Source organism: Hippopotamus amphibius, chromosome 2 (assembly GCF_030028045.1).
Source record: "Hippopotamus amphibius kiboko isolate mHipAmp2 chromosome 2, mHipAmp2.hap2, whole genome shotgun sequence".
In the NCBI taxonomy this organism is placed as follows: Eukaryota; Metazoa; Chordata; class Mammalia; order Artiodactyla; family Hippopotamidae; genus Hippopotamus; species Hippopotamus amphibius.
In genome coordinates, this window is record NC_080187.1 from 116,408,820 (window position 1) to 116,417,188 (window position 8,369).

The 8,369-nt window shown below is 50.4% G+C and overlaps 1 pseudogene; it reads right to left on the reverse strand.

Annotated features, from left to right (window-relative positions):
• Window positions 1-4,835: 4,835 nt before the first annotated feature.
• Window positions 4,836-8,160, reverse strand: LOC130844442 (peptidase inhibitor 16-like; annotated as a pseudogene).
• Between the last annotated feature and the right edge of the window lie 209 nt (window positions 8,161-8,369).

An 8,369-nucleotide genomic window follows, 5' to 3' on the forward strand; every position in this document is an offset into this window, starting at 1 on the left:
AGTCCTGTTTTTCCACTTCTTGTGGTCCCCCAGATTCAGGAGTCTAAGCTGAGCTGGTCCTGAAGAGCCCCTCTCTCTGACAGCCACCTCCTCCTAGGTGTTTGGAGAAGCCACCAAGGTAAAGAGCCAGCCTGGGTGGGCCTGTCGAGTCACTCTGAGGAGAGGCAGTGCCATTCCCAGGTGATACCCTGGGATTTCTGAATTTCAGGGTCTTGACTGCATTTCCCAGGTTATATTCCACTCAGAAACAGCAAGAAAATCAGCTTTGATGCTCTGTCTTGGTTTTTAGTTGAGCAGAGTACAGGTTTCATTCCTAACCATTTTCAGTTCAGTATCCAGGTACATGTGTTATGTATGGTAAATGCTCCCTTTGTTTCCTGGACCTTTCATTCTTTGAGGGCTGAAGCCTCATCTGCACCCCCCCACCCCCCCCCAGCACCTGGCATGTTTCCTCTCAGTCCTAGAAACTAGAGTTACAAGGTCCCTATCTGAGAAAGGAGATTGGGTTGAATCAGAGGGGGGCAGGGAGGGATGGAGGGTTTGTGGGGTAAGGCGTGGGGAGCTGAGCTGTCAGCAAAGGGAGGGCTGACAGGAGTGGGAATGACCTTGTGGGGAGCCAGTCACCTCCCTCCCCTCCTAGAAAACCTAGAAAACTTAATCCCAGTGGATAAAGCTGGAAAGTCCTCTGACAGGACTTTTGGGACCTCTGTGATGAAGCCGAGGTGGCAGTGGTGGTCTGTGCAGGGCCCTACTGCAGCCCTTGTTGCTGTGCCAGTGCCCAGATGCCTGGCAGTCATGCAGCAGAGTGCAGGAGCAGACCTGCCCCACTCTGGTCCCCGAGGCCTCAGAGCACCAGCCCCCTGCCCTCCTTTTGGACATGCCCTCCCATTCTCATTGCTTCCCTGCCCATTTCCCACAGCCCTGCCTAAAATGGGGTACCATGTCTTGGCTTCTATTTCCCCCCCAAAATTTCCAAAGAGATCCCTGCTGCTGGTCTTAGATAGATTTTCTCATATGACAGTTTCCTTGAGGGCTGGACATAGGTGTTCTTGCTTTGCAGGAGGCCAGCAGGTCCCACCCCAAAACTGAGAAAGATGAGTTAGGGCCTCCACAGTCTGGCTCTGCCCAGAGACTACCTCACCTGACCACCTCATAGGACTTGGGACTAGCTTGAAAAGACAGGCTCACAAAGGGAGGGGCACCCTTCCCCCCTCAGGAAGGCAAGCAGGGTCAGCATCTGAAAATCAACTAATGGAATACATTCTGTCCATAGAAGGAACAAAACCACATGATCATCTCAATAGAGAGAGGAATAAAATTCAACATCCCTTCATGATGAAAACATTCAGAAACCTAAAGAGAGAAGAACGTTCTCTCCACCTGAATAAATGGCATCTATGAAAAACCCATAATTAATATTATACCAAATGGTGAAACACCATTCCCCCCCTGTACCCCCACGCCACAAGGTCAGGAACAAGAAAAGGCTCTGCTCTTTCCATTACTCAACATTGCACTGGAGGGTCTAGCCAGGGCAATTAGGCAAGAAAATGAAATATTATCTGGGTTAGAAAGGCAGAAGCAAAACTGTCTCTGAAGATGATGTGATCTTGTGTTGAAAAACCTAAGGAATCCACTAAAAATACTGTTATGACTAATAAATGAATTCACCAAGGTTGTGGGATATAAAATTGATGTACAAAAGTCAATTGTATTTCCATACACTTGCAATCAAACTGAAAATGAAATTAATGAAACAATTTCATCTACAGTAGTATAAAAATTAATAAAATACTTATGAACAAATTTAGCAAAAGAATTACAAAACATATTTTGAAAACTATAATACATTGTTGAAAGAAAGTAAAGAAGACCTAAATAAGTGGAACGATACCCCATGTTCATGGGTCGGCAGCCTTAACATTGTTAAAATGGTGGGTCACATAATCCCTATCAAGATCTCAGCTGACTTCTCTGCAGAAATCTGACAAGCTGATCCTAAAATTTATATGGAAATTCTAGGGACCTAGAATAGCCTAAACAACCTTGAAAAAAAAAGTTGGAGGACTTGCATTTCCCAGTTTCAAAACTTGTTACAGTGCTACAGTAATCAAGATGGTGTGGTATTAACATAAAGATAGATACATAATCAATGGAATGTGATTGAAAGTCCAGAAATAAACATTCACATTTTAATTCACACAATTAACTATAAAACTCTTAAAAATAGGCATAAATCTTCTTGACCTCAGATTAGACAATGGTTTCTTAGACATAACACCAAAAGCACAAGCAACAACAAAACAATAATAATAAGTTGGAAGTCATCAAAGTTAACAGCTTTTGTGTTTGAAGGATATCATCAAGAAAAACTGAAAAGACAACACATAGAATGAGAGAATATGTTTGCAAATCATATATCTGATAAAGGGGCTGTATCTAGAATATGTAAAGAACTCCTACAACTCAATAAAGAAAAGACACATACCCCAATTAAAAAATGGGCAAAAGACTTGAGTAGATATTTCTCCAAAGAAGATAAACAGATGACCACTAGGCACATGGAAGGATGCTCAACGTCATTAGCCATCAGGGAAATGAAAGTCAAAACCACAGCAAGATGCTACTTCTCACTCACTAGAATGACTATAATCAAAGAAGACAGACAATAACAAGTGTTGGTAATGTGGAGAAATTGAAACCCTTGTTGGTTGTTTGTGGGAATGTAAAATGGTGCAGCCACTTTGGAAAGTGGTCTGGCAGTTCCTGAAAAAGTTAAACATAGAGTTACTATGTAACCAGAGTTGCCATATGATACCACTCATAGTATGTACCCCAAAGAAATGAAGACATATGGCCACACAAAAACTTCTCATGAATGTTTATAGCAGCATTATTTATAATAGTCAAAATGTTGGAAACAACCCGGGCCCACCAATTGATGAATGGATAAATAAAATATATTCCATACCAAGGAATATTACTTGGTAATAAAAAGGAATGAAGTACTGTTTCATACCACAACATGGATGAACCTTGAACATACTATGCTAAGTGAAAGAAGCCAGACAAAAAAGGCCACATATATTATATGATTCTATTTATACAAAATGGCAGAATAGACAAATCCATAGAGACAATAGATTAGCTGTTGCTTAGGGTGGGGGCTGTGGAGTGGAGGGAAAATGGGAAGTGACTGCTGACGGGTATGGGGTTTCTGTTTGGGGTGATAAAATTGTTAAAAAATTGTGATGGCTGCACAACCCTGTGAATGTACTAAAAACCACTGAGCGGTATACTTTAAGTGGATGAATTTATGTTATAGGAGTTATACCTTAAAAGAGATACATTATATCACACACGCAGCACTCAGCCCTGGACTGATTTGGATGCTTCCTGTTTAACTGCCCCTCCCCACCAGCCCCAGCTGCATCCCAAGCTGCCCTCATCACCTACCATTGCTAACCCTACACACACACTTGTGCTTTCCCGCCCCACAGTGCTTCGGGACAATCCTGTGCTTCCCTGGGGGGTATCTGGGACTCAAGGGTCCTTTCTCAGGACTCCTCTAAGCATCACGGTTTGGCAAAGCCATGCCTAACATACATTTCTGACCTTGTGTCCCGGCTGGGTGTGGGCAGTAGCGCCCCTGTGAGTAGGTTGTATGCCACTCCTTGATTCTGGATCATCAACCCAGAAAGGCTCCACTGGTCACTCACAGAGCTGGGAGGGTCAGCCCAGCACCCTTGGCCTCACCTTGGACCTATCCCCTTCCCACCAGCGACCTGAAGATTTGGGGGTGGGTTAGGAAGGAAAGGAAAAGTGCCTCAAAGAACTAAATGGAGTGTTTGGGGGATCGGGGGTGTGAAGGAGAGGGAACAGTTGCCATGGGTCCGTAGGGGAAGAGGTGAGCCTCTCAGGGCCCCCCTCAAAGAGCCCTCCCTTGCCCCTCGACCCCTCACAAGCACGGAGACTGGTCCTCTTACACAGGCTTTTACTCAGGAGTCAGGGGCTGCCTCCCTTCTCTGGTCCCTGACTGCCCCACCCACAGAAGGCCTCTTGGATGGGGCTTGTCCTTCATCCGCCTCACAACATGGCCTTCCAGCTAAGCAGGCAAGTTGGGGGGGGGGCACTCAGGGAGAACCATTACCTTGCCTAGGCAGACAACCAAAGGCCAGACAGGCAGGGACCCACCCAGGGTCCTCACCCATCCCCCACCCCCAGACTGAGATGGGAGGAGCAGGAGGGGTCCAGACACATGTGCAGTCAGTGGGCAGCAACCTGAGCTCTCAGCAGCCAGGCCCCGTGCTCCCAGGGACGTGTGTGGATGAGACATGTGCCCTGCAGCCTTTCCCTTCCAGAGAGACTTCAGCCAAGAAACGTCTTGTTTTGGGGGCTGGGGACAGGGTGGGGGGGATGGCAGGAGGACAGCTGACCTCTTCACCCTGGGAAGGCAGGAAGCACTCCTGGAAACAGCCCCAGACTCCAATGGCTCAAGGAAGAGGCCAGGGGACTGGAAGGGGCAGAGGGGTTCTTGGGAAGCCCTGAGATCTGTCTGTGGAAGAGCAGGACCACAGGACAACTGGAGAGTGGGCACATGAGGCCACAGGAACACTGCTCAGAACAATGTGCAGCTGGCTGAGGGGTGGACCTCCCCGAAGGCAGAGGCACAGTTGGGGCAGTGCCATGGGTTGGCCCTGTCGAGGCCTCCTGAGGGCACAAGGCCTCTGGCCTGGAGTCTGGCTAGGATGAAGGGAGCTGCTGGGCCACAGAGAGGACCTTCCAGGAAACTGTGGTCTCTTATTGGAGAAAGGCAATCCACAGTGGGCATGAGGTCAGGAGATTCCAGTCAGCACCAGGGGAGGCAGTAGTAGCAGCAGTCCCAAGAGGAGGCCTCAGACGTACCCAGGGCTCACGTTCAACCCTGACTTGATGCAATGCTTTCCAGGGCCCTCTGCACCTGCAGGAAGGGAGAGGCTTTGCCTCAGCCTGGAGACAGCTCTACTTGGCCTCCCACCCACCCTTCTAGGCATGCACATGGGGGCCCAGCAGCCAGGGAGGAAGCTCCCACTCGGAGGGTGCATGCCCTGCCCTGCCCATACCATCTATGCTAGAGGTAAGGTGCTGACATTCTGGAGCCAGGAAGGAAGGTAGGATGGGCACTACAGGCCTTACCTGGCAAGGAGGACTGCAGGGCCAGGGTACGCCCACCCATGGCATTAGCGGTGGCAGAGGCATTGGGGGAGCTGGACAGGGACGTGGAGGAGGTGTGCCCCTTGTGCTTCAGTGTGGCCTGTGGCTCACATGGCTTCTCCTGGGCTGGAAAAACTGAGGCCAAGATCTCACTGAAATGAGGCAACTCGGCCTCAGCCTCACCCTCCTCCTGGGAGTGGGGTGGTGGCTCTCATGTCCCCGTCAGGGACATCTTGGGATGCAGAGTACTCTCTGGGCTCCTGGAGGGCATTCTTGTACTGCTGGCCTCTTTGTCTGCTGATTTGGGGGTAGGATCATGGGTTGATTTGAGGAGGGTAGCTGGCTCATCCAAGGAGAGCAGGCCATGAATTGCCAAAAAGGAAGGGAGGTGCTGCCCCTGTTGCCATGGAAGTGGAGTCTTCTGTTACTAAGGAAGATGGGGCCTTGCTTTCTACATCAGGTAGAGCCTTTGTTGCCAGGGAGCCTGAGACCTCTGTTACCAATAGGATGGAGGTTCCGTTGCTGAGGAAGAAGTGATCACCTCTATGGGTCCTCAGTTACCAGGTAAAGCAAATCCTGTGCCTCTTCTGGGCCTCTGATGGGTTTTGATAAGAGGGACAAGGCCTGGCATTAGTGCTGCAAGCAAGACCTGCATCCCTTATCCCACCACAATCAAAGTGAGGTGACCAAATGTCCTACAAAGACACACAAACACACATGCACACACCCTCTCCAATGAACATCCCTCACTAATAATACATGTTATTTCTTGTGACTGACATTTGACCCTCCATCCACCTCCTTGTCCAAGTCTTCCCATCTCTACACAAACTTTTTCGAGGGATTTCTGCCACCGGATTCCTGTTCCTAACCACCCATCAAGTTGCAGGCTCAGCCATTGGAGTCCCACTGACCACACATCTGGCCACGACCCCCACCTCCACCCCCAACCCCCATGCTCAGGAGCCCCCAACTCTCCTCCACCTTCCGCTTGGTGGGTAGAAAGCTGGTAACTTGGAGTGCCAGGGCGCCAAAGGTGGTGTACAAGGAGGGCAAAGTGGGCAAAGCGGGCTTTGGAACCTGGGTGGGGTGGGGCTGCTGAGGGTTCCCCCCCAGCCCATGCACAGCTCTGGAGCCACGGAAGGCTCTAGACTATACAGTAGGCATCTCCTGCCTCCCCCTCTTTCCCCCACCCCACCCCACCCCGGACTCACTACACGGAGTTTTCACAGCTGTAGCCCAAGGGACATTGGGAGCATGGAGTCCCCTCCTGGTAAGGCCTCTGCCCCTTCACATTCCACCTGCAGGAGGTGAGGAGGATGCTTGGGGGAGGAGTGGTCCCTGCCAACCCCTGTCCCTATTCCTCATACACACACCTAGTCCAGAAGCACTCCCAGGGTCTTACTTGCCCTAAACTAACTTGCTGGGCCAATGAGAGCAGACTTCCGTGGGCACCCTCACAGCTCCCCCAAGGGTATAGGGTATGGACCCAGATTGGCCCCCTTCCTCTTTCTTAGACTGTGTCCAGCTCAGCCCACCCCTTGGCTCTGCCCACCCCCTTGCCCCAGGGCTCCCTCCCCACTCATGGGGGCTCATGGTTGCAAACCAGCAAGTGGATATTGGTCTCCTCAACACCCTGGAGCTTCTCACAGAAGTGGGCACCACAGCCAATCCTCTCTGTCTTGGCCTGGACCACCTGAAGGAGGGCAAACCCAACAGTTTAGCCTGGGCAAGATGGCTCCTAGCTAGTGCCTCTCTACATCAGTGAGTGAGGAGAGAAGGAAACTTATATGTAAATCCAAGTTCCTGAGGATACACAGCTTCAGGACAAAACTCTGAACAGGGGGTTTGGGGGGAAATTTGTCCCAAGCAGCCTACTCTCCTCTACCGACCACACACACTATTTCACAGGACTCCCTCTGAAAAACTTCCCCTTTGGTAGACCCTAATGAATTCTTCCTGTGGGCTCTTCCTACAGGCTCCTGCATTTTAAACAAGGGATGTAAGAAAGGAATGAATCTCAAATGATAGACTCTTAAACATCAGCAACAAGCAAAGGCCAAGGAAGGGAACAGGAGGAGCTATTTGGGAAGTAAAACTTCCCCCAAAATCACAAGTAAGCAGAGACCTGACCTGCCGTTTCTAAGTGTGGGTCTCCTAACCAGTAGGAGTTCTGTCTTAAGTACAAATTTTAAAAAGTCAAAACAACTTTTGCACACTGCCAATGGCTGGGACAAGTCAATGCAGCCTCCCTTTGCTATTTCTAGGCCCAGTCTGCCCAGGAGTCACTCAAACTGAGGCCAGTTTTTTGTTGTGAGATCAGGCTTTCACTGTTAATTCTGCACAACTCCCCAGGATTGGGGTCTTGATGCTTGAATCAGCTGAGGATTCCCTTTGATAACCCCACCTCCCCAGTGCATGGGAGGGAGGAAATCCACAACTGGGAATGCTTGTAGAGGAAACCCTGACTGCCATAGAAGCAAGGTGCCACTGTTGAGTGACATGCAGGGGGTGGAGCCAACATCACAGCCTCTCTCTCCCCGTGCACTGGCCCCCTGCCCTGCCAGGTGTTAAGAAAAACCCCCACCAGGGTTGGTCTTCTTGCGCCTGCTGCCAGACACCAAGAAAAGCCCCCAACAGGGCTGACCTTCTTGCACTGGCTGCCAGGTGGTAGGGCCTAATGTCTTGTGCCTGTGGCCGCTGGCTTTCCCATGCACCTATCACCACCAGGGCCTCTGAGGCCCAGGCAGTTGTGCCACCTCTGCTCCCTGTCCTCACTGGGGCAGACCCAAGTGCTCCGGGGCAGCCTTGGGAGCAGACTCCTGTGGGTGGCCCACATGCAGAGGTGGGGATAAAACCACAGTCACGCCCCAGGGTTGGGGCGACTAAGCAAGAGGAACAAAAATCTTTCTGAGCAGCTGCACAAGCCAGATTAAATTCCCGCAATTGGCTTGGTAAACTCTGCATCTATGGAATACATGAATGGACAATGATTGTTCCCACAAATGAAACTGGTCTAGCTCTAGCAGCTGTGGACCTTGGGGACTAGCAGACACAGGAGTTGGGCCAGATAAGGGTCAGAGGTGCCCCTACAGTGCCCACAGAGGGACCAGAGACCTACCTAGAGGTTTCAGAGGGCCTCCTGGGGAGGCAGAAGATGGCGGGGACTCATGGTG